At 41.3% G+C, this 25,771-nt stretch overlaps 1 protein-coding gene and 1 pseudogene across 3 annotated transcripts in view; one reads left to right on the top strand and one right to left on the bottom strand.

Moving 5' to 3' along the window:
- LOC122689367 overlaps positions 1 to 23,238 on the top strand; it is a 52,356-nt pseudogene extending 29,118 nt beyond the window's left edge.
- LOC122689685 (probable ATP-dependent RNA helicase DDX4) overlaps positions 1 to 25,771 on the bottom strand; it is a 727,334-nt gene that overhangs the window by 599,579 nt on the left and 101,984 nt on the right. The gene's annotated exons all lie outside the window — the stretch shown is intronic.

The raw sequence follows: 25,771 nt of genomic DNA on the forward strand, positions 1-25,771 counted from the left end.
GTATCTCCCACTGGAGATGTTCATGCTTAGTCTGGACTACTCATTGGTGGATGTAGTTACAACAAAGATTCATGTGACACACATAGAGGATTGGGCTGGATGGCCTCTGAAGTCCCTTCTTACTCTAAGATTCTGTTCATCTATGGCATTCAGGCATCCAGGCTTCCATGCTCAACTGTAAGAATACAGGAAAAAGTAATATAAAATTTCTAATCCCTATGTGTTTATATGCTTAGAACAGTGCCTTACAAATGGTAAGTGCTATATAAATTTTAAATAAATAAAAATACATGCATGATTAAAACAAAACTAGTCAAGTTGTGGACCTAATGTGAATTTTTGATTAAAATTATATGCAGTATTTGGGAACACTCTATAGACACCATCGTAAATAATCCTCAGACGGTAAAGTGTCTGCCTACAACTCGGGAGAACTGGGTTCGATCCCTGGGTCGGGAAGATCCCCTGGAGAAGGAAATGGCAACCCACTCTAGTATTCTTGCCTGGAAATTCCCATGGACAGAAGAGCCTGGTAGGCTACAGTTCATGGGGTTGCAAAGATTCGGACATGACTGAGCAACTTCACTTTCACTTTCAAAACAAATATACTAGTTTACAAATACCAAATAGCACTTAAATTGTACAATATAAAATGACCCAATGGTTACAATCTGTTGGAGTGCTCAGTTATTGCTGTCTGTGGCTTCACTGACCCCTATCTTTAAAAATATTAGAACGAAATGCAAGCAATATCCTTGTGCAAGTTGTCCTCTCCCTCTGCTATACCTTTCAGCAGGCAATCTGGGAGAGTGAGTTCTACCCTGGGTTTGATCTTGTTTTGTACAGTTCTCCTCCCTGTAGCTGTCATTCTTCTTAGAGACCTAACATCATTATGGTTCACTGTCTTAAGTTCATCACAGTCCAACCACTTGCTAATGTCAATTTCATACACTTGTTTCACCACTAGAAATGAGATTTACCATTTCAACTGATTTGTTATTTCAGCTTGCTTGGTTAAGATTGACCACCAAAACATTAGATGCTAGTGTCCTCTGTGCCCTGTGCTTGTTAAATAAAATGAACATCTGTCAACATACCACTGGACAATTTTTGCTTTTCTTAATTTTTTCAGAATCCCAGAAGAAACTAATGAAAATGTACCCACCCCTGGCAAATCCTAATTTATCCTCTTCTAATTCGTAAAGTGTTTCCCTGTTTCACAAAGAAATGCCAGCTGTTTTATACACACTACCTCAAACCTTTTCTAATTTGAAAATTTCCATTTTAAGTTGAATATGAATTACTCTTCCCTTTTGCATTTCAATATATTGATTATTAGGATTATTTACTCACATTTAAGCATATAAATATATACTACTTGAAACACGCATACTACACAAAACAGCCGATTCATGAGAAAAGACCCTGATACTGGGGAAGATTTAAGGCAAAAGAAGAAGAGGGCAGCAGGGGATGAGATGGCTGGATCACATCACCAACTCGATGGACATGAACTTGGGCACACCTCGGGAGACAGTGAGGGACAGGGAGGCCTGGAGTGCTGCAATCCTTTGGATTGCAAAGAGTCGGGCATGACTTAGTGATTGAACAGCCACAGGAAACATATAATAATATTCAATTCCTGGCGCCATTACTTAAAAGTTATATTGGGCAATTTTCTCACTTCTTAACACCTCAGAAGAGGAAATAGTAATATTGATGTACCTAATTATAGGCTGTGGAGGTTAGATGAGATGATTCAGGTAAAATGCTTAGTATCTGACACTTGCTAAAAGTGAGTGATTCTTAGTGTTAGTCTTCAGCAAAGGCAGCAGAATGTGTCTAAAGTGCTGATTGGTGGTGACTGTGGGTATTTCCAGATTGTACCTGGAGCAACAGAACAGCAAATTCTTACTACGTCTGTCCAGACAGTTGATGCCTTGGAATATGTAAACTCCAATATGTAATTGGAGAAGGAAATGGCAACCCACTCCAATATTCCTTGCCTGGAGAATCCCATGGACAAAGGAACCTGGAGGGCTACAGTCCACGGGGTCGCAAGAGTTGGATATGACTTAGCGGCTAAACCACCACCACCAATATGTAAATATTTTGGCAAATTTGTAAAAGCTTAGTATTATTCTTTCACAAATACAGAATTATTGCTTTTCCCCATTTGGTTAAGCTGGATTATTAATTTATTCATTATCAATTTATGATCTTGGAAAATTGACTGTAATAGTTGTAGATGAGGGTTTTTCAGATGGCTCAAGTGGTAAAGAATCCACCTATGAATGCAGGAGATGCAGTTTCAATCCCTAGGTTGGGAAGATCTCCTGCAGGAGGAAATGGAAACCCACTCCAGTATTCTCGCATGAAAAATTCCATAGACAGAAGAGCCTGGGCTACAGTCCAAGGGGTTGCAAAGAGTTGGACACAATTGAGCATGCACACGTAATTGTAGAAGATTTAAATGCTAGCCATTTGTTTTACTAAAAGTCGCGTCTGTAGGAAGTCTACATCAGAAAGACTGTTTCTCTTTGGAACACATCTGCAGGAAACAGTGACCACAGTGAAAGAAGAAAATACCTGATTAAATTCATTCGTCAGCACTGTTTACCATCTACTAGAACCAAGTGGCTGCCTATGGGGTAAATCTAAGTAGAATTTTACTCTTTCTAATCAGTGACTGGAATGATTGATTATTTAATGATCAGTTTATTTATTTATTTTTCACAACACAATACCTTTATTAGCCTTAATATTTTTTACTGTTATTAAATATTATGTTTTCTAACCTTGGAATTAAAATCAATAATCATTTGAGAACAGTCATATAATACAAATCTACTTTTTTTTTTGACATAGGAATAATTTAGGTGATATAGTATTTGCAATATATTTTTGGGTGGGACTGTCCCCTCCACTCAGGATTTATGAATTTTTGAACACAGAGAAAACACACATAACCATTGTATTGATTATACTAAGGATATTGGTTCTTTTTTTTTGTTTCTCTCTATGCTTCACATGAGTATTTGGAACTGGTTTGTAATGAAAACTTTGCCTTTAGGTTTTCTCTTTCTTATTCTCCATATTATTATCCCAGAGTCTGAGTTCCATGTAACTGGAACAGAGAGACTCTGCAAGTAAGAGATGGATTGAGAGTCTTTCCAGTTCTGTGGGTCACCTATGAAGGTCTCATGACTTTGTAGCTTTGTGCTGAGAAGACTGTCTTCTGGGAGGAACACTGTCTTTGCTGACATCTCAGGCTGTAACCTGTTGACAGGCTGAAACTTGTTGTTCTCTGTCTGAGAAAGTTGAGTCCTGACTGTCCAGTCTCTTGATTTGGTAAAGACCTTTGGGAAAACTCCTGGCAGAGCTTGTGAGACAACATTTCAATGGAATGAAGATTGAGTCATATATAAAGTTTAAATGTTCCAATTTCCTTATATGGCACTTACATGGAATTACAATAGGTCTCATCGGGACACTTGGAACCTAGCCGTTAGACTGTGTTAACCACACTTTGACTTCTGCAAGCATAGTTGTAGAAATGTCACCCTTCATTGATGACAAGACAGGTCATTGATTTAATTGCCCTTTAGTGCCCTTCTCTACATTATGAAGTTGTCTTTAATTAGGGTTCAGTATGTAATTTCACATTAAACACTCAATTACCTGAATTAAAAACAAAAAAATCCCTAAAAATAGTCTCTCAGTACTAAAGTAGTTTAGATCTTGTCCTGAGTGGCAGATCCCATTTTTTGCAGACTGAATTACATTCCTTTCATCCATGTGAATTCCTCAAGAAAAGATTTAGTCTTCATAAACTTCAGCTTTAGTTAGAGACATTTCCTCAATTACAGGCCAATAGCCTTCTGAACAGTTCTTTCGAACCCTGCTTTCCTCTCTTGACTAAAGTGTATGTGTCATTCTTTAGTCAGTAGCTCACCATTTGAAATTTCAGGTGCATGTCAGAAGGTTCAACTATAAATTACCAGTGGCCCACTTTGTGCCAAAACTCCTTGAGACAAGATATTTGGGAGATACAGTCTGGAGGTCAAGTGTAATAGAAATTCCTCTCTCTCCTTCTCTCTTTTTTTTTAAGTTTTATCCCTGAATGGTTAGATCATCAGAAGCTAACACACTTGAACTATGCTGTCTTCAGGTATGTTGTTTTTCACGGGAGAAATGCATGAACCTAACTTTCACATTATGACCTTGTATTTCATAGAAGACAACCATGAGAAGTGTACACTTGCCATATTTATGTGCTTTTGTTCAACTGTGATTGCAGACACAGTTTTAGGTTATCTTTTGTCTTTTTTGACTGGATCTACAAGGTAATTCCATTTATGAATTTAATGCCCATAGCCTGAAAAAACTTGCCTCTTCACAATGATTTCTATGTGTTCTTTTTATCAGCACATAAGGAATACACAACTAAATTTCATTCTTTTTCACTCTTCCTGCCTGGAAGATCAGCATTAAATTTAGAGCTTAGAGAGGGGCTTAGGAAAGATTATTTCTCTGCTTGTTTCTTCTTTGATTCTTTGTTGTGCTTTATAACATTGTAAGTGTGTGGTTTCTTCTTTTTGGGGAGTAGATATGGCATAGTGAAAATGAAGTCGCTCAGTCATGTCTGACTTTTTGCGACCCCGAGGACTGTAGCCCACCAGGCTCCTCCGTCCATGGGATTCTCCAGGCAAGAATACTGGAGTGGGTTGCCATTTCCTTCTCCAGGGCATCTTCCCAACCCAGGGATTGAACCTGGGTCTCCCACATTGCAGGCAGACACTTTAACCTCTGAGCCACCAGGGAAGCCCAGATATGGTATAAATTATATATAAACTCTCCTTAGCAGTTATCTATGTTATTCCTAGCTTTCATGTATGTGAATGATGAGGACATGAGATGTCATATTCCAATCCAGATTTGAATAATAAATTATATTACAGTGGGATCTATTGTAGTTTTATTTTAGCTTACCTTAAGTCATCAGATCCAAGAGCAGTTTTAATTTTTTATTTTATGTTTATTTTTGCCCTACATGATTGTGGTTTTCATAATCATGATTATTTTTTCCACAAAATACAAAGCTTTTCACCACATTATAGTAGTGTTCTAATACAAGAAAATCCCAACATTTTCATTGCAGGGGGAGAGTGATTTATATATAGGATATTAATTTTATAGATCCTTTGTTATTTTTGACTTTTGGTTGATTCTAGTCCTTCAACTACAGGATGAAGACGTCATTGCAATGAAGTCTTCCACTCTCCACCTTACTCCTGCTGGCCCCCTCGAGCAAATCCTCCCCAACTGCATTTTCTAGACAGACAGCCTCACTAATTTCACCATCTCCTGCTACAACTCCCTTCTGTCTCTGCTGAACACCTCACTCCTATTCTTTACAGCTCCACATGACCTGGATCTATGGAGAGATTAGACAAAGTGGATGGAAAAAGGCCAGTGCAGTTGTTGTGGAAGGTGACCTCTCTCTGGGTTATTTATTTACAATTCTGTGTAAAAGCCTTGGTCTCTTATACCTCTAAGAACCGTGATTATGGGCATTTTACCTCCTTAATTTCCTTCCTTTCCTTTGATGCCCCAAATCTCACAATGGTTTCCTACCTCAGAAAAGCCCTGGATGTCATTTTGTAGAAGTCCTGAATGGGCAATGCAGACCCTGAGCCTTCTTCTTTGATCTGAAATGTTAACACTTGGAAATGTTAACACCTGGGACAGGTACAAAGTGTAAGTGCAAGTGGAAGTGCAGGAGGCTCCTTGACCTTCTGGAGAAAACTGTCGCTGGCTGGCCCTCACTCTAAGGCAATGGAAAATTATATAGTCCCCACCCGCACACTGGAGAAGAGCACTGCCTTGGGGGTGAGCTTACCAGTGTGTCCTGGGGTCATTGCACAAGTGCCCCCCAGAGCACTGGGATAGTGGGGTGCAAGGATAGAACAGGGGCCCAATGGTCCTTTGTAGGATGGAGGCCTCGGAATGAGGAACAAAGGAGGATCCAGGTGGTTAATACAGAGGATACGAGAGAGGGGATGAGAGGTGACTGTAGGAAAAAGGACAGAAAAGGAGAGAAAGAGGGGATCATTAGGAAAGGAAAGGGCAAACAGAGGGGAAAAACCAGCCAGAAAGTAGGAGAGAGGAGTTGGGGGAAAGAAGAGAGGGAGAAGAGCAGTGAGATGCCCCAATTCTTTGGTGTGTCTCCAAATTGCTCAGGAAATACTCATTGGGTTATCTCATACTTGCTCAAGTCTGGGCAAGTTTCAAATGCTCTTGAAAATGGAGAAATCACCCTGCTTTTTCCAAATGACATCCCAATTCCAGTTACTTCAGGGTTGGAGCATCCTTCTACCTTTCTCCTCTCCCCACCCCGAGGACAGAAGGACGCCATCAGTGGCAGCATGCAAGGGAGAACACAGCCAGTGGTGTTGGGAAATCTTCAAGAATTGATCCCAGATGTTGTGAGTTCTTTCTCAGTCATCAAGTGTGGAAAGGAATTACTCTGTCAACATATTTCTGAGAAGGAAAATAAACAAGAGCACATCCTGTGTGTGGCCAGACCCAGATAGATCAAGTAGGCCAACCTGTGAAGTAGGTGAGATGGACTTGAATGCCCTTCTTCTTCTCCCCCTCACCTGGGGACTGGTCTTCCTTTTGCTTCAATAGAGTTTTCTAAGAATCAGAGATGCTTAAAAAAGAATGAACTAAAATCAGATTGTGGTGATGATTGCACAACTCTTTACTATCCTAAAAGCCAGTGAGTTGCACACTCCAAAAAAGTGAATTTTCTGGTATGTGAATTATATCTCAATAAAAAATTTTATTATTTTATTATAAAAATAGAATGAGTTATCATGAAAGATAAATGCCTCCCAGTCATCAGGAAGATTTTTAACAGACTTTTTATGTCATGGGAGGTGTAAAGGAAATTCTCAAACCAGAAAGGCAGTGGGACAAAGTGACTTCTGAAGTCCTTCTGACCTTATGTTCAGTCATTCTGCTCATCTCTGTGTGTTATCAGTAACAGAAAGAGAAAAACAGGGAAGCCCTCTAATTCCTGAGAAATACTCAGCATGCTGATCTCTAGCAAAGCATATGATTAACAGGCTCAGGTTCAAGGCTGAAAAAAAGAGGTTGGCCTGGAGCCCCTGGGGTCACCTTCATTTCTCACCAAGGATTTGGTCTGATAGGGTAACCTTGAATGTTCTAGTCCTCTTAGCTGGAATGTCTGGTTGGGGAAGCTAGCTCTCTCCTTGGAGAGGGTGGTATGGAGATAAAAGGACAGGGCACTCTCCAACACCTGAAGGTTTCCATGAAAGAAATCATCCAGGGCCAGAACAGACTTGGGATTGGCTCAGAGGAAATGCCTCAGCTTTTAAGTTTATGCTTCTCTGTCCATTACCAATATCCATTGGATCATAGAAAAAGCAAAAGAATTCCAGAAAAATATCTGTATCCGCTTCATAGACTACACTAAAGCCTTTGACTGTGTGGATAGCAACAAACAATGGAAAATTCTTCACGAGATGGGAATATTAGACCACCTTACCTGCCTCCTGAGAAACCTGTATGAAGGTCAAGAAGCAACAGTTAGAACTGGACATGGAACAACAGACTGGTTCCAAATTGGGAAAGGAGTATGTCAAGGCTGTGTATTGTCACCCTGCTTATTTAACTTATATGCAGAGCACATCATGTGAAATGACAGGCTGGATGAAGCACAAGCTGGAATCAAGATTGCCAGGAGAAACATCAGTAAACTCAGATATGCAGATAACAACACCCTTATGGCAGAAAGTGAAGAGGAACTAAAGAGCCTCTTGATGAAAGTGAAAGAGGAGAGTGAAAAAGTTGGCTTAAAGCTCAACATTCAGAAAACTAAGATCATGGCATCTGGTCCCATCACTTCATGGCAAATAGATGAGGAAGCAATGAAAACAGTGAGAGACTTTATTTTCTTGGGATCCAAAGTGCCCACTGTGGATGGTAACTGCAGCCATGAAATTAAAAGACGCTTGCTCCTTGGAAGAAAAGCTATGACAAACCTAGACGGTGTATTAAAAAGCAGACACATTACCTTGCCTACAAATGTCCATGTAGTCAAAGCTATGTTTTTTCCATTAGTTGTGTATGGATGTGAGAGATGGACAACAAAAAAAAACTGAACACCAAAAAATTTATGTCTTCGAACTATTGGTGCTGGGGAAGACTCTTGAAAGTCCCCTGGACAGCAAGGAGATCAAACCAGTCAATCCTAAAGAAAATCAACTCTGAATATTCATTGGAAGGACTGATGCTGAAGCTGAAGCTCCAATACTTTGGCCACCGGATGTGAAGAACTGACTCACTGGATAAGACCCTGGTGCTGGGAAAGATTGAAGGCAGGAAGAGAAGTGGGTAACAGAGGACAAGTTGGTTGAATGGCATCATCGACTCAATGAATTTGAGTTTGAGCAAAGTCCAGGAAATAGTGGAGGACAGGGAAGCCTGGCATGTTGCAGTCCATGAGGTTGCAAAGAGTCGGACAGGACTGAGCAAGTGAACAACAACCTCTCCCATTGAAGACAGAGAGCAAGATGCTGCCTAAAGGAATAAGGAGTGGTTTGCTTGCATTGGTTTGGGCATCATGCTAGTTTATCTTTGTGGAATTAGATTTATGTCAAGGGTTGATACCAAGAGACCATTTAGAAATCACCTCTCCTGGCATTTGGAGGGTTAACATGGCAGAGTGTATGTTACTCATCCCAGAGGGATCATCATATGATTATAGTTTAGCACCTAATAATTAATATTACCTCCCATCCCTGATTCCCATCACTTATTACTGTCTCAATGACTTTCTTTCCTTGCTGTTAGCAGTAAATTTTGTTTCCTTTGTGTTCAGAAGGCAAAAGGAACCCCAGTCCTGGAGAAAGTACTTGGTTACAACATATGGTATTTTCCAGAAAACAACACTAACCTCACAGAGACAATGAACACTACTAACCAGCAGCCTGAACTGTATCTGGGAAACCAGACCTACTGGGTACACGTGATTTCTTATAATTCTCTTGGGAAATCTCCAGAGGCCACCTTGAGGATTCCAGCTATTGATGAAACGTGTAAGTATGACATAAACTTCTTAGTTAGATGCCTTACCCCATCTGATTTGCCAAGGAGTTGTCCCTATCCTCTCAATGGTTGCTGTTTTTTTAGCATCGAAATGAAAATGAAGTAAGGACATTTTAGGTTATGGTGGGGTGATCATAATCTTCAATTAATGAGCTTCTTGAAATAACGTTCTTTTGGAATAAAGCCTCTGTTGAAAATCAGAGATTTCATAAATCATAGGATACACAGTCATGAGCCTAGAAGTTCTATGTGCAGCAAGTCTTTGTTTTATTCTGAGTGAATATAAGCTGGATTGAGCATTAAAACTGTCAGATCTGCCATGTTTATCCTCAGTGGCTAAAAGATGTCTTTCGAAATCTTCCCTTCACAGTTCTGACCCCATCCTGGTCTTGATTTGTTCACTCTCCTGTTTCCTTCTTTTTCTCCCTTCCATTTGACTATCTAGTTAGGGATAGTTCTAATGTTAATTGTTGTTGTTGTTCAATTGCTAAGTAGTGTCTGACTCTTTGCAACCCCATGGACTGCCCCATGCCATAGGCTTCCCTGTCCTTCACTGTCTCCCTGGAGTTTGTTTGGATTCTTGTTCATTGAGTTGGTGATGCTATCTAATCATCTCATCCTCTGCCACCCTCTTCTTTTGCCTTCAGTCTTTCCCAGCACCAGGGTCTTTTCTAATGAGTTGGCTCTAATGCTTATTCTTGCCAATAATTGCTCATTACACCTTTAATTAAGTAATTTTAAAAATATTACTACTCTCATGCAAACCTATATCCTGTTTTGGAATAAAATAGCTTCTTTGAGTCTTATTCAAGGAATTGCAGACAATCTATTTCCTCTTCCTGGCTTTATTTTCTCTATAGATCTTATTGCTGTTGTTCAGTTGATAAGTCATGTCTGACTCTTTTGCGACCCCATGGGCTGTAGCCCACCAAGTTCCTTTATCCATGGGATTGCCCATGCAAGAATACTGGGATGAGTTGCCATTTCCTTCTCCAGGGGATCTTCCTGACCCAGGGATCTAACGCTTGTGTCCTGCATCTCCTGCAACAATGTAAAGCAGTGGCAGTGTTGAGTAGTTGCCACAGAGGAGGCCTGCAAAACCTAAAATATTTACTATTTGACCCTTTACAGACCTCTTTGCAGTTCCCAGTCCAAGACATTTAAGAATGTGATGTTTTACAGAATTTTGTTTACTAGAGTCGCCTGGAGAATAGTTATAATAATAATTGTAAGTTTAACAGTCATTAAGTATAATTATCCAATATTGTCCATTAGGATATGTCAGACATTGTGCTAAAATGATATGATTCAATCTAATTTTAGCCTCACATGACCCATGGGATAGGTGCTATCAGGTTTACTTTTGAGCTGATGAAGCTGTGATTCAGGAAAGCTTAGTAATTTGCTCAAAGATCTCTCAGGTGGACTTTAAGCACAGGTCTACATGATTCCACACTTGTCCAATATATTTTATCCAGAACCTTGGACTTAGTAAAGTGACTTAGAAATCTGATCACAGCTGCTGTGTGACACTGAATGATTCTTTTCCTCTGTGGACCTCTGTTTTCCTATCTTTCAAATAAAGAATTGGAACAGAAACACCTTCAGGTTCTTTTTGGCCCCAAGACAAGAAGCTCTGCTTCTAAGAGACCTTAGCCAGCAGACAGCTGTGGAGTGGTCTGAGGCAGGACATGGCAAAACATGGCCAATTGTCCAAGGAGGAGGTTGGTCCTGAGTTGAGGGAGGGTTCAGGTTGGGCTAGGATGGTGGGCAAAGATGAAGCACTACTAGCATCTGAGAATGATATTTGATGGGCCCAGAGTGACTGACTTCATGCAAATCATAAGAAATTAACAGCATTTGCAGTCTTAGTGCCTTTCCTCTTCTCTCAAGAGGAATCTATTTCCTACCACATCTGGGGGTGTATTGTGTTTGGAGAAGTTGCTGAAAAAGTGATTGTTGAGTGATAGAGGCAATTAGTCAACATTCAGTAGAACAATGACTTGGAAACTTCTTTCAACAACACTTAATGCTGCCCAGGCCCTTTCATCTTGCTAGGCTGACTCATGGCTTGATTCCACACCCTCTGTGGTTCAGAATCTGTGCTTGTTTCTTAACTCTTTAGACCTGACTTCTGCTCCTCAGAGTTCCAATACTGCTAAAGAGAAAGAGTGTGGGGTTAGCAACCAACACTCACTTCCATCTTCAAGTTGGGATGTTCGTGCAAGTGGTTTATTAATCAGAAAAGGAAGGAAGGCCAGGGAAGAGGAGGAAGAGGAGGCTGAGCCAAAGATGTTGATTGATTTTCCCAGATCTTCCCAACAAAGCACCATAGACTCGGTGACTTCAAACAACAGAAACTCAACTGCCTCATTTTTCTGCAGGCTGAAAAGTCTGAAAATGAGGCACTGGCAAGACCGTGCTCCCTCAAAAACTTCTAAGGGAGGATCCTTCCTTTTTATCCCAGCTTCTGGAAGCCCCAGGCTTTCCTTGGCTTGTAGCAGTCTAATTCTAATCCGACTCATTCCTCACATGACCAGCTTCCTGTGTGTATCTGTCTCTGCATTCAAATTCCACTTTTAAGGAGACCAGTCATATTGGGCTAAGGACTCTCATCTTATTTTAACTACTTATTCCTGCTTTCCAGATGAGGTTACATTTTGCAATACCAAGAATATCTTCTGCGGGCACACAATTCAACCCAGAATGGTTCGATTTGAGTTGACAGTCCTGGGGAGGGTGGTTCCAGCCTGACCCTGCACAGGAACTCTGAAGTTTGTTACAGCTCAAAGTTATCCCAAGCAGGCGACATATAAAGACAGCAAAAAGGCATCGGAGGGGATCGGTTGGCAGTTTAGTCTCTAAGTCGTGTCCGACTCTTGTGACCCCATGGACTATAGCCTGCAGGCTCCTCTGCCCATCGGATTCTCCAGGCAAGAATACTGGAGTGGGTTGCCATTTCCTTCTCCAGGGGCTCTTCCCAACCCAAGAATCGAACCTGGGTCTCCTGCATTGCAGGCAGATTCTTTACCAACTGAGGCGATCAGGGAACACTAATGTTACCTGCTTCAAGAGGCTGAATAAGTTTGCAAATGCTCCAATAATGACTTTAAGCCTGATTGCAACAGTGACTAAGGATGCTTAGAGGCTGTGAGCAGGGGAGGGCAGGGAGGAGAGAGCTGGAACGCTAGGGCTTAGGTGGGTTTAATTTCCTGGCTCTGTGCTCCTTGCCCTACTCCAGCTTCACGATTTCTCCATATGTCAGTTGCCCTTCCTCAGAGCTGCCCTTTCAAGTTGACGGATTCTCTGGCCTTGCTTCTAGACCAGACGGTAGAGTCTCTCATAAAGGCCTAGTACGGGGAAAGGACTCCTTTCCCTTCCATTGTGAGCTTCAAGAACAGAGGCTCCAAATAGGTACACAGCCCTCTGGGGCTTGTTGTTGTTGTCGTTTTCCTGTTATTTTATTTATTTTTTAATTTTAAATTAATTTTTATTGGAGTCTAGTTGCTTTTGGAGTGGGGAGCTTCCTTGGTGGCTCAGACACTAAAGAATCTGACTGCAGTGCAGGAGACCTGGGTTCAATCTGTGGGTCAGAAAGATTCCCCTGGAGAAGGAAGTGTCTACCCATTCAAGTATTGCTGCCTGGGAAAGCCCATGAACAGAGGAGCCTGGTGGCCTACAGTCCATGGAGTTGCAAAGAGTTGGACATGACTTAATGACTAACACACACACAGTTGCTTTACAGTGTTGTGTTAGTTTCTGCCATACAGCAAAGTGAATCAATTATACATATACACATATCCCCTCATTTTTAGATTTCCTTCCCATTTTTTGGCTTCCCTGATAGCTCAGTTGGTAAAGAACCTGCCTGCAATGCAGGAGACCCTGGTTCAATTCCCGGGTCGGGAAGATCCCCTGGAGAAGGGATAGGCTACCCACTCTAGTATTCTGGTATGGAGAATTCCATGGACTTCGGTCCATGGGGTCGCAAAGAGTTGGACACGACTAAGCAATTTTCACTTTCCCATTTAGGTCACCACGGAGCACTGAATAGAGTTCCTTTTGCCATAGAGTAGGTTCTCATTAGTTATCTATTTTACACATAGTAATGTATTTAATCTCCGGGAGTTGGTGATGGACAAGGAGGCCTGGCATGCTGCGATTTACGGGGTTGCAAAGACTCAGACATGACTGAGCGACTGAAATGAACTGAACTGAACTGAATGTATTTGTTGCATAGGCATAGCAGAATTTAGTACCGCCTGGCCTCTTATGCCAAATCTCTATACTTGCCTAGCTTTCCAACTTCCAGAGGCATTTTGGCTTTTTTGAGGGACTCCACCTCCTCTTCTGCCCTCATCCAGAACCATCTTTGATGTTACTTTAAACATGCTTCCTGTGGATTCCAATTCTATAGGCTCAGGGATGTTGTAGGCAGTGAGGAGTAGAAGAGGGGACAGCCACATGCTGTGGTCTTCTGAGCCCCACTCCTTCATGCCCTCCTTCTCCTCCTTCTCTCCCCACATCTCCAGTAGTCCTCTCTTCTGCATATTCAGAACATTTTCAATAAGGGAACTCTCTGATTCTGATTAGATCCCAGGTACTAGACTTGAAGCCACATGTTCAACTTTTCCACTAAAGAACACTGTGGACTGTTTCCCCACCTGTCTTTTTGCTAGGTCTGCAGGGAATGCAGTCATTTACTTATTGGTCCACATCTAGGTGCTTTAGTTGGGTGTGTCTATATCCTTCTGCAGCAGACACAGTTCTTCCTACCTGAAGATGGGACTGCATAGCCAGGTTGTATAGCACCAGTTTAGGTAGTTGAAATTAGAAACCATCACCCTGGTGTGATTTTAGGGTCACCAGATTCCAGCTTCCCAGTCACAAAGTTATAGATGCCTGAAATTCTACCTTTAGAGATCCATTCTTTGTCTCAGGCTTACTTTCCGTTTGATTTGCACAGACCCCAGAGATGCCCGGTAATTCTTCTTAGGCATCAACGGTCTAGTAAGGTTCTCTGCTGGCAACAGGCAAATTTGGGGAAGATAACAAAAGGCACTTCATCAAATATTAAGAGTAAGGAAAAGGGATACAATAAAAACATTGAAAACAGCATCCTAGTGGAAGGTGGCAGTGGAGATCCTGAACTTTGACCTTCTTTACACTTTAGGCAGTGAATAGATGTAAATATGGTTGGTGCGTTTGGAGGATGAGTTCGGTGTTGTGAAGCAGTCTTTTCCTCTCCTTTCAGTGTTCCAGTGCATTGAGGCCATGCACACCTGCCTCACTCAGGACCAGCTGGTGGTGTAGTGGCAAAGCTCTGCTCTGGAGGTCGATACATGGATGGTGGAGTGGGTCACAGACGGACTCAAAGCCCTTGGCCATTTCCTGGGAGTCTGTGTCTCATACCAGGAACTGGACAATCCAGCAAGGTAGTCAGTGCGGACCCCACAGGTTCTTGCTGTGTAGGATTCACGATTGTTTTCACCAGTTTTAAAGTCCTTAATTTTGTCTTCAAACCTGTAAATTGTAAGTAATAGAATTTGACAGGCTAGGGCAAGCTTAGTGACGTGTGCTTCTTGGCATTTCCCAGAAATGCAGGAATAAGAAGCCGTGAGTATCGGACTAGGCAGCTGATGTCCTTCCAGGCGGAAAGCACCATCTTTGGTGGTGGACACCCACCATCAGAGAGCTCTTCCCAGATACCAGGATCATGTGAATACAATGTGGAAATCATGCGATTGTGTGGAAACACCAGAGTTTGTATCCCATCTGTCCAATTCAGGATGCCTCCTTCAGTTCTGGCTACATGTTTAGGTTCTAGGGCCCTTCCCCAAGTGACTGATACAGAGAATAGCCTTCTTTTCAAGAAAGTCCCTGCTCCATATAAGACACATAAGTGAGGCTTTACTCTCCCAGTCCTATCACTCCAACCATTTTTTAATACTTAGTAGCATCTATATGAAGAATTATACTTATGTAGGGATGCAGACAGACAGAAGAGCTAGAATGTATGGTAGCTGAGTTCTCTAAGGTGATATGCTATTGAAAGAAGAATTAAGTTTATTCTGTAGTGCTCCCCAAATGATGTAACAAAATCAGTGATGAAGGAGAGCCTGGATCTCTTACTTCTCCTTTCCTGGGTGGCTCAGCCATTTTGTCAGAGTGGTGCAGGTTTGGTTCCTTTTAAAATTTAATTAATTTTAAAATTAATTAACTTTAAAATGTTAGAACCAACATAAATATTAGAGACCATCCAAGTTAACTTCCTTATTTTTCAGATGTGGAGATGATTGAGAAATAAAGTATCTTCTCTAAGTCACAGGTCATAAGTCTTAGTCTAGCATTCCTTCTTCTATGCCATGCTCTGCACCTAACGCTTCCTCCTCCCTCCCTCACTCCTTCTCTCTCTTTCCCTCCCTCTGCCCCCCTCCCTCTCTACCTCCCCCTTTTCTGCAGATGAACTGAAACCTATCTGGTACTATAATATCTCTGTGTATCCAATGTTGCAAAACCGAGTGGGCGAGCCATATTCCATCCAGGCTTATGTCAAAGAAGGTGGTATGTATGGACAAGGTGCCATTGGGCAAAGGAAACTCTGGGGCCTGTCCAACATTTACTCAAGGCTGTGAAGGCCTGTGGCTTGTTCACAGTTGTTTTAGTGCTCATCCGTGCTGCACATTTAGCTTGTAGTAAGCTATGTATACTTATTACAGTTTGTAGAAGTTGACACAGTTGTGGTCAGAGTATGGAGTCAATGAAATTTAAAGCTGCGGTGGACATTAGAGATCATCAAGTCCAAGTCCCTCATCTCACAAAAGCAAGGCTCAGAGAGGTGAACCAACTTGCCAAAAGTCACAAAGAAACAGTGCTAACAGCTCTATAATCAGAAAAGACCAAGCTAGGGACCCTAAGAGTTAACTGTAACTTGGAGATGCTAAAAAACTGTATTTGATTGTATAGCAATAAGCAAAGGTTTTATTGGTGAACCACTCAGACTGTAACTTCTGCCTTTTTGGAAGTTAACATCTTCCAGATTCAACCTTAGGAAATATATCCTGTCACTCAGTGATAGCTCATGGAAGCATAATCTTCAACTGTTTGATAATAGCTATTACATGTCTGGATGAAAAAGCTGGGTGCCAAATTAGTGAGAGGTCTATGAGGAAGTACTCTTTCTCTGGTCTTTGTCTCTGCTTCTCTTCCTGTTTGAGAGGCATGATTCCAGACAACAGCTTTTCAAGACAAGTTGATTCATCGTTTCCCTACTCTGCCCCACCTCCCACCCCCAGCACTGATTACAGTTTGAGGACTGGGCAGAGACTTCGTAGGGGAAAGACCTGCTGGGGTGTGATTCGGTGTTCATTTGTCTCCCTGTCCTATAAAGTTCCATCAGCAGGTCCCGTGATGAAGGCGGAGAACACTGGTGTGAGGACAGTCACAATTACATGGAAGGAGATTCCCAAGCATCAGAGAAATGGTTTCATCAATTACACCATATTTTACCAAGTTGAAGATGGAAAGGAATTCTGTAAGTGAGCTTATATTAGAGCTTATAGTCTAGCTGAAAGAACCCTGAGCCCCAGATAGATGCTGTGGATAGACCTGCTATCGGGGTAGCTCCTATGGTGGGTGCCCTGCCATTTTGCAGGAATCACTTAACTTCCTTGAGATTCTCTGAAAACAGTGTCAAGGGTGTCCATCTCTTGAGTTTTTAAGAGTCAAATGAGATTGAAATGACTGTACCTGAGAGTCCTGTAGGGACCAGAGAAATTGATATAATTTGTGCCCATCAGGCTGTGAACAGTGGGCCTCCATGGAGCTCTTGATCTTTACGCCAGAGTGGGACATGCCTAGATTAAAGGCTAGAGGGGACAGACCCTGTTTGGTGGCACTTGCTTCAGTGCAGGACCCTTTACAATGGCTTCTACCGTCCACTGCCTTTTTCTTGCATCTACAATATTGCCTGACATCCTCAATTGTGGGCTAGGCCTGGGTTTCTGTTTAGGCTAATTTTTTTTTTTTTTTGGTTATGGTAAAATACATGTAGTGTACATATAATGTAAATTGTACCACTTCAAACATGTGAAAGTATACAATTTAGTGGCATTAAGTATTAAACATCCGTAATGTTGTAACCATAATACTACTTAATTCCACTCCAAACAGGAACCGTGTACCCATGAATCAGTCACTTCCTTACCCTTGACCCAGAGTCCGCGGCAACCACAAAACTCCTTTCTGTTTCTATGGGTTTCCCTACTCTGGATATTTCATATAAACAGAATCCTACAATATGTTACTTTTTTTTTTTTAGCCTGGCTTCTTTCACTTAGCATAATGTGTTCAAAATTCATCCATGTTGTAGCATGTATTAGCACCTCATTCCTTTTTATGGCTAAATAATATTTTATTATATCAAAAAACATCTTTTAATCCATTCATCAGTTGATAAAACATTTTAGCCACTGTGATTAATGCTGCTATGAACATTGGTGTATAAATATCTGTTTGAATCTCTGCTTTTAATTCTTTGGGGGGTATATACTAGGATTAGAATTGCTGGGTCATTTGGGAATTCTAAGTTAACTTACTGAGGGGCCACCAAACTGTTTTCCATAGCAGTTATACCAATTTGCATTTCCACTAGCAATAAATTAGAGTTCTAATTTCTCTACATCCTTATCAACACTTGTTATTTTTCATTTTTAAAAAGCGTGGCTGTCCTAGTGGGTATAAAATGCTATCTCAATGTGGTTTTTTTTAAAATGTATTTATTTTTAATTGAAGGATAATTGCTTTACAACACTGTGTTGATTACTGTCATGTATCAACATGAATCAGCCATATCAATATGCTTTTGATTTGCACTTCCATAATAACTAATGATGTAGAGCATCTTTTATATGTGTTTGTTGGCCATTTGTATATCTTCTTTAGAGAAAGTCTTCTCAGTCTCTTTGCTCATTTTTAAATCAGGCTGTTTGTCATTCAGTTGTTGAGTTGTTAGGGTTTTATTTTTTAAAGCATTCTGGATACAAATTCCTTATCAAATGCATGATTTGTAAGTATTTTTTCCCATTCTGTGAGTTTTTCACTCTCTTGATAGTGTCTTTTGATGCACAAAAACTTTTAATTTTGATGAAGCCCAGTTTAATCTTTCTGCTGCTTCTGTGCTAGTGTCATATTTAAGAAGTCATTGTCATATTCAAGGCCATATAGATCTACCTTATGTGGTTTTCTAAGCGTTTTATAGTTTTAACCCTTATATTTAGGTCTTTGATCCATCTTAATAAGCTAATTTTAATGGATAGAGAGATAGGAGTATTAGATGGCCAAGCTTGGAAGCACAGGTTCCAGTGCTCTTATTTGAACTCCAATAAAGCACAATTTTCACTTGGGTTTGGCTGTGGTGTTTGACTTCTGTATTTTTCCTTTAGCCAAGACAGTCAGCTCCAGCATCCTGCGGTATGACCTGGAGTCCCTGACACGAAAGACCTCTTACACTGTTCGGGTCATGGCCAGCACCAGTGCTGGGGGAGCTAATGGCCCCGGGATAAACTTCAAGACATCGTCAATTAGTGAGTACTCTTTTAGTCCCTGGGAATGTCTCCTTGACATTTCCTTTAGGCCAGTCACAGATGGTGTTTGCCAGGGGCAGGGGGAAGCCAAAAGAAAGGGCAAAGTAAGAAGAACCATTTGTTGTCTGACTCACTGGCCTTCCAGGAAAGCATATGAGTGATGGGAGGGAGAGCAGGAAGATTGAGAGCTGAATTTGGAAAGATGGTTCGTTTTGCTTCTTCCTCACGGGTAGCCCCAAATCTTCATAGAGAGGAGGGATCAAGTTAATGCCAACTTCACTGACACTTCAAACCAGCCCCACCTCAAGATTGTCCCCAGTTCACAGTTGTCAATCCCTGTGTGTCAAACAAGGAAAAACCTTGCACCACTGACCCACTTAATGTCATCATTTGTGGAGTCTTTTGAGTAAAAAAGTGCATAATATGTTCTAGTAATCAGATTTTATATTAAAATTTCAGTGAGGCCAAGTTTATTCTTCATTATTTTGTTAAATCCTGAAATCATCTTAACCTTCATCTTTTTCTTTTTTCGCCCGTCTTAACCTTTTTAAAATGGAGAAGTCATAGGAATTGAAATGGACATAGTTGTATTGCATATTTTCCCCTTGGGTTTAGACTCCTCAGAATCATCTCAGAGAATTTAGTCTGTGTATTATTAACATTTTTATATCTGAGCTTTCTCATCTATATAAAACTTTATTAAATATTTATAAAATACATAAAATTTGACAACCTTTAATTTATGTTCCTTTATGGTTGGTATGTGCTTTCAAAATATTTACTTTAAAATGATGTCAGATCTAAGTTAATAGAAAACAGTGGGTATACAGAGTTGTAGTAATTAAGAAGATCCTGATCTTGAACCTTACATTCTCATTCTCTGTTTTCATCGCCGCTTTTGAATAATACTTAATGATGTGCAAACATAAATCAAGTAAAAATAAAAATCTGTTCTCGGGTAGTGTGAAGCACCCTACGGCCCAACACTGTGAGCAATGATCGTCCTCCTCTGGGACTCACCCCACGTCCAGGGCCCTGTGGGGTCTGGGGTCTTGGGGTGTGGGAAGGACCCCAGAATAACTCAGTCTGACTCAGAGATGGGGTCAGATATTCTCAGTGCACTAATGTCAGGACATCTAGATGCCCCTTGTTTTATGTCATTTCAGTAGACAGAAAATCACTGAATTTAGGGCAGGAAAAGACCTAACTATCTTGTAACCTAACCGTATCCATTTGTTTTGTTATGTAAAATAAAAAAATAAAAATAAAAAAAAATGGGAGCAAGAAAAATTTAATAAATAAAACAATAATGTAAAATATAATGTGATGCATCTGATGCTCGTGGGGGCTATTCAAGAGGGGAAAGAAGATGGGCTGAGAAGGGAGATGAAGGAGAAAGAAGGAAGGAAGATGGGAGAAACAGGTTAATTTTTCCAAGCCTTTGAATGACCAAGATTTGATTGTAAGGATATACTAACACTGTTCTTAAAAATGAAACTTAAAAGTGAAGGGATATTGCAAAATTTCAATAAAAGCTAGAAACAGTCTAAGTATTCTTGGAAGTCCCTTGTTTATCATCATGTTTCCAAGAGAAGAAAAGCAGTTTATGGTTCTAGAAAATGTGGGTATAGTATGTGTTTCTACACAGAAAACACGTTCTTTTTTATTGACTGAAGCATTGTCTTTAGGGACTTCTTTTTTGATATTGCTCTTTAAAATCTTTAAAAATTATGTTATCTTTTTACAACACTAGACACAAATTGCATTATCTGGTGGAATTTCTCTAGGGGTCAACTTGAAGGCAAAAGTCTACCTTGGAGCCTAGAAGTTTTTTACCCTTGGTTCTTATAGATCTCCCTGCTTCTATCTTTGATCCTCTACCATCTGTTTTCCACACAACAGCCAGAGTTTAAAATCCTAGACTCCTTGCTTAAAAGCCACCAATGGCTTCTGTTGTATTTTAAATAAAACCTAAACTCCTTCCCAGATTTCAGGACACTTCCTCATCTGTCCCTTCCTGATCTCACCTCCCACCACTTCCCAATTATGTTCCCATTTATGCTCTTGCATCTGCTCTTTTTTCGGTCTGGAATGCTTTCCCCAGAATGAACATGGCTCGTTCCTTCTCATTATTCACATTAGCTCAAATTTCACTTCTCCCAAGAGTCTTCCTTTGCTACCCTATCTAAAGGTGCTAACTCCTATCCCACTTTACCCTAGTTATTCTCTAATAATAAAATAATTTTAAAAATACCCATTTTATCTGAAATAATCTTACATTATTTATTGTCTGAATTCTTGTACCAGAATGTAAACTCCATGAGAGTAGGGATTCTTGTGTTTCTTGCTGTTTATTTATTTTATTACTCAGAATAGTGTTTGGCAAATTATAAGTGCTCAGAAATGTTTATTAAATGAATGAAACTGGAGGGTGAACCTGGGGAACATAATTTCTGTCAGTATTATTCAGGGAGAGGAGAAATGGAATGAGTTTAAATTAAATTGAAAGAAAATTGGCAAGGAATATGTTGCTAAAACTACTGGAAGGAAATATTACTCTTTGATTTTTGTCAAGAAAGTAAGGAGCTCAGCCTACTACTGATTTTGTTCTCCTTTTCCCAAAGGTGTCTTTGAGATTTTTCTTGTAACTTCTCTGGTTGGAGGGGGCCTTCTTATTTTCATCCTCCTGACGGTGGCATATGGCATCCAAAAACCCAAGTGGGTTTGGAGACAACAATGCGGGCCCTCAAAATGAGGGGTGGAAAGGGAGTGGAAGGCACCATGGGTGGAAGAGGGTGCTCTGCTATTTAGGCATGTTCATTCATTTTTTTGTTTTTTTTTACCTAGCTACTGAGTTTATCATGTGCCTTACACTCTGGCACATTAGAATTCTAACTGGAGCAGAGGACCTCCACCCCCGACAGCCCATGCCCCAGGCCTAGGACTTTTTGAAGCCAGGGAGGTGTCAGCTGCTTTACAGGCTTTATCTACTATGTTCTAAAATTGATACTAGAGTTGGGGAGAAGATCCTCTCTCTCAGTGTCTAGTGGGGACCACTGGCAGCAGCAAAGGGTCTCCAGGTGGCCAGCTTCTCTTCTAGGTAGAGTAGGGAGCAGGGTACCCATGGAGTTGGAGCTCTGGTCAGCGCATGCCCAGGATAGATTGGTCCTTGCTAATTACACAGTGTTGGAGGACTGGCTGAAGGCCATTTGTCCTGCCTGCTCTGGCCACTGTAGGGAAGGAAGCCTGTCTTCAGGGTCTTGTCCTTTCTCTCCCCAGGAAGCCTCATTCTACCCTAAGGGTCACGGGCTCCCTCCCTGGTAGACCTCTCTCTCCAGAACTGCACAGTTGTGAGTCTTCTCTGCCAAGCTGCGCTTGTGTGTGCATGTATGCTAAGTCACTTCAGTCGTGTCTGACTCTTTGCAACCTTAGAGACCCTAACTAGGGACCATAGCCTGCCAGACTCCTCTGTCTGTGGAATTCTCCAGGCAAGAATACTGGAGTGGGTTGCCATGCCCACCTCCAGGGGATCTTCCCAGCCCAGGGATTGAACCCATATCTCTAATGTCTCCTGCATTGGCAGGTGGGTTCTTTACCACTGACGCCACCTAGGAGGACCAAGCTGTGCTTAGTTATGGTCAAACTAAGTCAACCTCAATTCCCGAGGATTGTAACTGAATCTTCAGCACAAATTCTTGTAAATTTTGCATATCTAAAAGCTCCCAGGTGGTGACGATGCTGCTGGTTGGGAACCACACTTTGAGAATCACTGCTCTAAAATATGAGTATCTTATAAGACTTAGAGTGTTACCTTTCCTGGGGAATAAATCTCAAACAAATGGCTCTGTGATAGTGTGATTCTTGGCACCAGGACCAGGGGGTGGAGATGCGGTGGCAGGAGAGTGGGAAAGAGTAGCTTTCTGGAGAAAGGTCTCCCTCCATTATGTCGCACAAATGACTTGCAGTTTCAACCCCCGCTGCCTCCCCACAAAGTACTTTGCTTTCTCAGTTTCCATCAGGAGGCTGTGAGCTTGCCATTATTCAATAGGGGGCCGTACAATTCCCCATGTGTGTTTGCATGCTCAGTCGTGTCTGATTCTTTGTGACCCATGGACTGTAGCCCACCAGACTCCTCTGTCCATGGAAGTTTCCAGGCAAGAATATTGCAGTGGGCTGCCATTTCCTTCTCCAGGGGATCTTCCCAACTTGAACCTGGGTCTTGCGTCTCCTCCACTGGAAGGCGGGTTAGCATTCTTTTGGCTTGGCCATGCAGTACAAGGAAAATGCTTCTTGGACTTACTTCTTGTTTTAAAATCTTCTCTCTTATTAGCAAACTGAAGCACCTATGTTGGCCTGATGTTCCCAACCCTGTATAGCCATGTGGTTTGGGGATGATTTCAAGGTAAACACTCCTGTTTCTATTAAGGAGACTGTGAGCAGGCTGGTTATGGGAGGTGGACAGGATGATGCAGGTGGGGAGCAGTCCTGGGCTGAGATTTGCACAGGGTTCACATAAGGGGCACTCGAGGTTTAAACGTCCCAAGGAATGGCTGGCAGGACAAGTGGAATCAGACTTCCTGGAACAACTTTGACCTCAATCTTTGGACAAGAAGAAAGGGCTTCACCAGGCTCATAGAACCTGGTGTTTGCTGGGTATAGAACTGGTCCTATAAGGGATGCCACAGGAGAAAGACACTGGCCTTACCTTTAAGGACCCGACTGTCCAGTTAGAAAGCAGGAGAGCCCAGCTATAAGGTTGGAGGCCATTGAAACAGCAGCCAAGAGCAAATTAATCCAGAGACCACCTGGGGACTGCTTATGTGCATTTCTGTCCGAAGGCTAGGGCAGGCTGCATCAAATTGTTTTTCTCAGATTGGAGAAGTTGGCAATGGGTATTCTCATGAGTTATTCATAATAGAAAGTTTCCTTTCACATACATTTTGAAAGTGAAAACTGTTCTGAAATTTTTAAGGTTTAATTTCCTGGTTAACTAGAAATAAGCCCAATCAAGTATAACCTTTAAATCCTTATTATTGAAGGACTATTTTCAGTATCCCTTGATGCAGGAATTTTTAGTATTAGCCCTCATTTCAACTCAGAAGACTTTTTTAACATGGGCATTAAAATTATTTTATTATTTATTTAATTAAATTCTTGTTATTTCTATTTTCTTCTCTCATCATTCATGTATTATCCTATTTAATTTCCTACTGATCAAAAGTTATTAACAGAGTAAATTAATTCATAGGAAGTATTGTTTCATGTCTAAAAAGTTTTTTGAATTATCTGCAGTACCCACATATTAATCACTCAATATATGCCGAGCACTGAACTCGGCACTGGGAATGCAAAGATATCAGACCCTGCCCCTGCCAGGAAGCCATCTTTGATTTTTCTGGTGATGTTGGGAAAGTCATTTGTCCTTATGACTGTGATTGTTCCATCTGTAAGAGTTTTAGTTTTGATGTTTCCATTTCCACTGGAATTTTGTGAGCCCATGATTATATGAAAAATAGCTTTGGGCCCCCTAGAAGAAGAAATTATTTGAATGCATGCCAGGCATCCCTGTTCTTCACTATTTCCTGGAGTTTCCTCAAGCTCATGTCCATCGAGTCTGTGATGCCATCCAACCATCTCATCCTCTGCTGCCCCTTCTCCTGCCTTCAGACTTTCCCAGCAACAGGGTCTTTTCTGCGATGAGTCAGCTCTTTGCATCAGGTGGCCAGAGTATTGGAGCTTCAGCTTCAGCATCAGTCCTTTCGGTGGATGTTCAGGGTTGATTTCCTTTAGGACTGACTGGTTTGATCACCTTCCTGTCCCAGGGACTCTCAAGAGTGTTCTCCAGCACCACAGTTGAAAGCATCAGTTCTTATCTATGATCCAACTCTCACATCTGTACATGACTATTGTAAAAACCATAGCTTTGACTATATGGACTTTGCTGGCAAAATGATGTCCCTGCTTCTTAATATGCTGTCTAGGTTTGTCATAGCTTTCCTTCCAAGGAACAAATGTCTTAATTTCGTGGCTGCAGTCACAGTCCACAGTGATTTTGTAGCCCAAGGAAGTAATATCTGCTACTGCATCCACTTTTTCCCCATCTACTTGCCATGAAGTGATGAAACCAGATGCCATGATCTTTGTTTTTTGAATGTTGAGTTTTCAGCTGGCTTTTCCATTTCCTTTTCACCCTCTTCAAGAGACTCTTCAGTTCCTCTTCACTTTCTGTCATTAGAGTAGTTTCATCTGCATATTGGTGAATATGTTGCAATTGGTGAATATGTTGTTCAATAAAGTTCTTGGTGAAAATGATGAAAAATGTGTCTTCTGTTTTTGCTCTAAAACCACAGGAACATTTTGGCCAACCCAGCACTATAAATTAGCTTTCTCAAAGAATTGTGAAAGGAAGTTTCTGAACCTGGAGTGGAAAGGACTGACATTCTTTGAAATATGGTGATGCTCACGGTTAATACCTTTTATTTATTTTTTCCCATTTATTTTTTTATTAGTTGGAGGCTAATTACTTTACAATGTTGTAGTGGTTTTTGTCATACATTGAGATGAATCAGCCATGGATTTACATGTATTCCCCATTCCGATCCCCCCTCCCACCTCCCTCTCTACCCCATCCCTCTGGGTCGTCCCGGTGCACCAGGCCCGAGCACTTGTCTCATGCATCCAACCTGGGCTGGTGATCTGTTTCACCCTAGATAATATACATGTTTCTGTATATGCTGTTCTCTCGAAACATCCCGCCCTCGCCTTCTCCCTCGTCCCGGTGCACCAGGCCCGAGCACTTGTCTCATGCATCCAACCTGGGCTGGTGATCTGTTTCACCCTAGATAATATACATGTTTCTGTAGATGCTGTTCTCTCGAAACATCCCGCCCTCGCCTTCTCCCACAGAGTCCAAAAGTCTGTTCTGTACATCTGTGTCTCTTTTTCTGTTTTGCATATAGGGTTATCGTTACCATCTTTCTAAATTCCATATATATGTGTTAGTATACTGTATTGTTCTTTATCTTTCTGGCTTACTTCACTCTGTATAG

This window comes from Cervus elaphus, chromosome X (assembly GCF_910594005.1).
Source record: "Cervus elaphus chromosome X, mCerEla1.1, whole genome shotgun sequence".
NCBI lineage: Eukaryota > Metazoa > Chordata > Mammalia > Artiodactyla > Cervidae > Cervus > Cervus elaphus.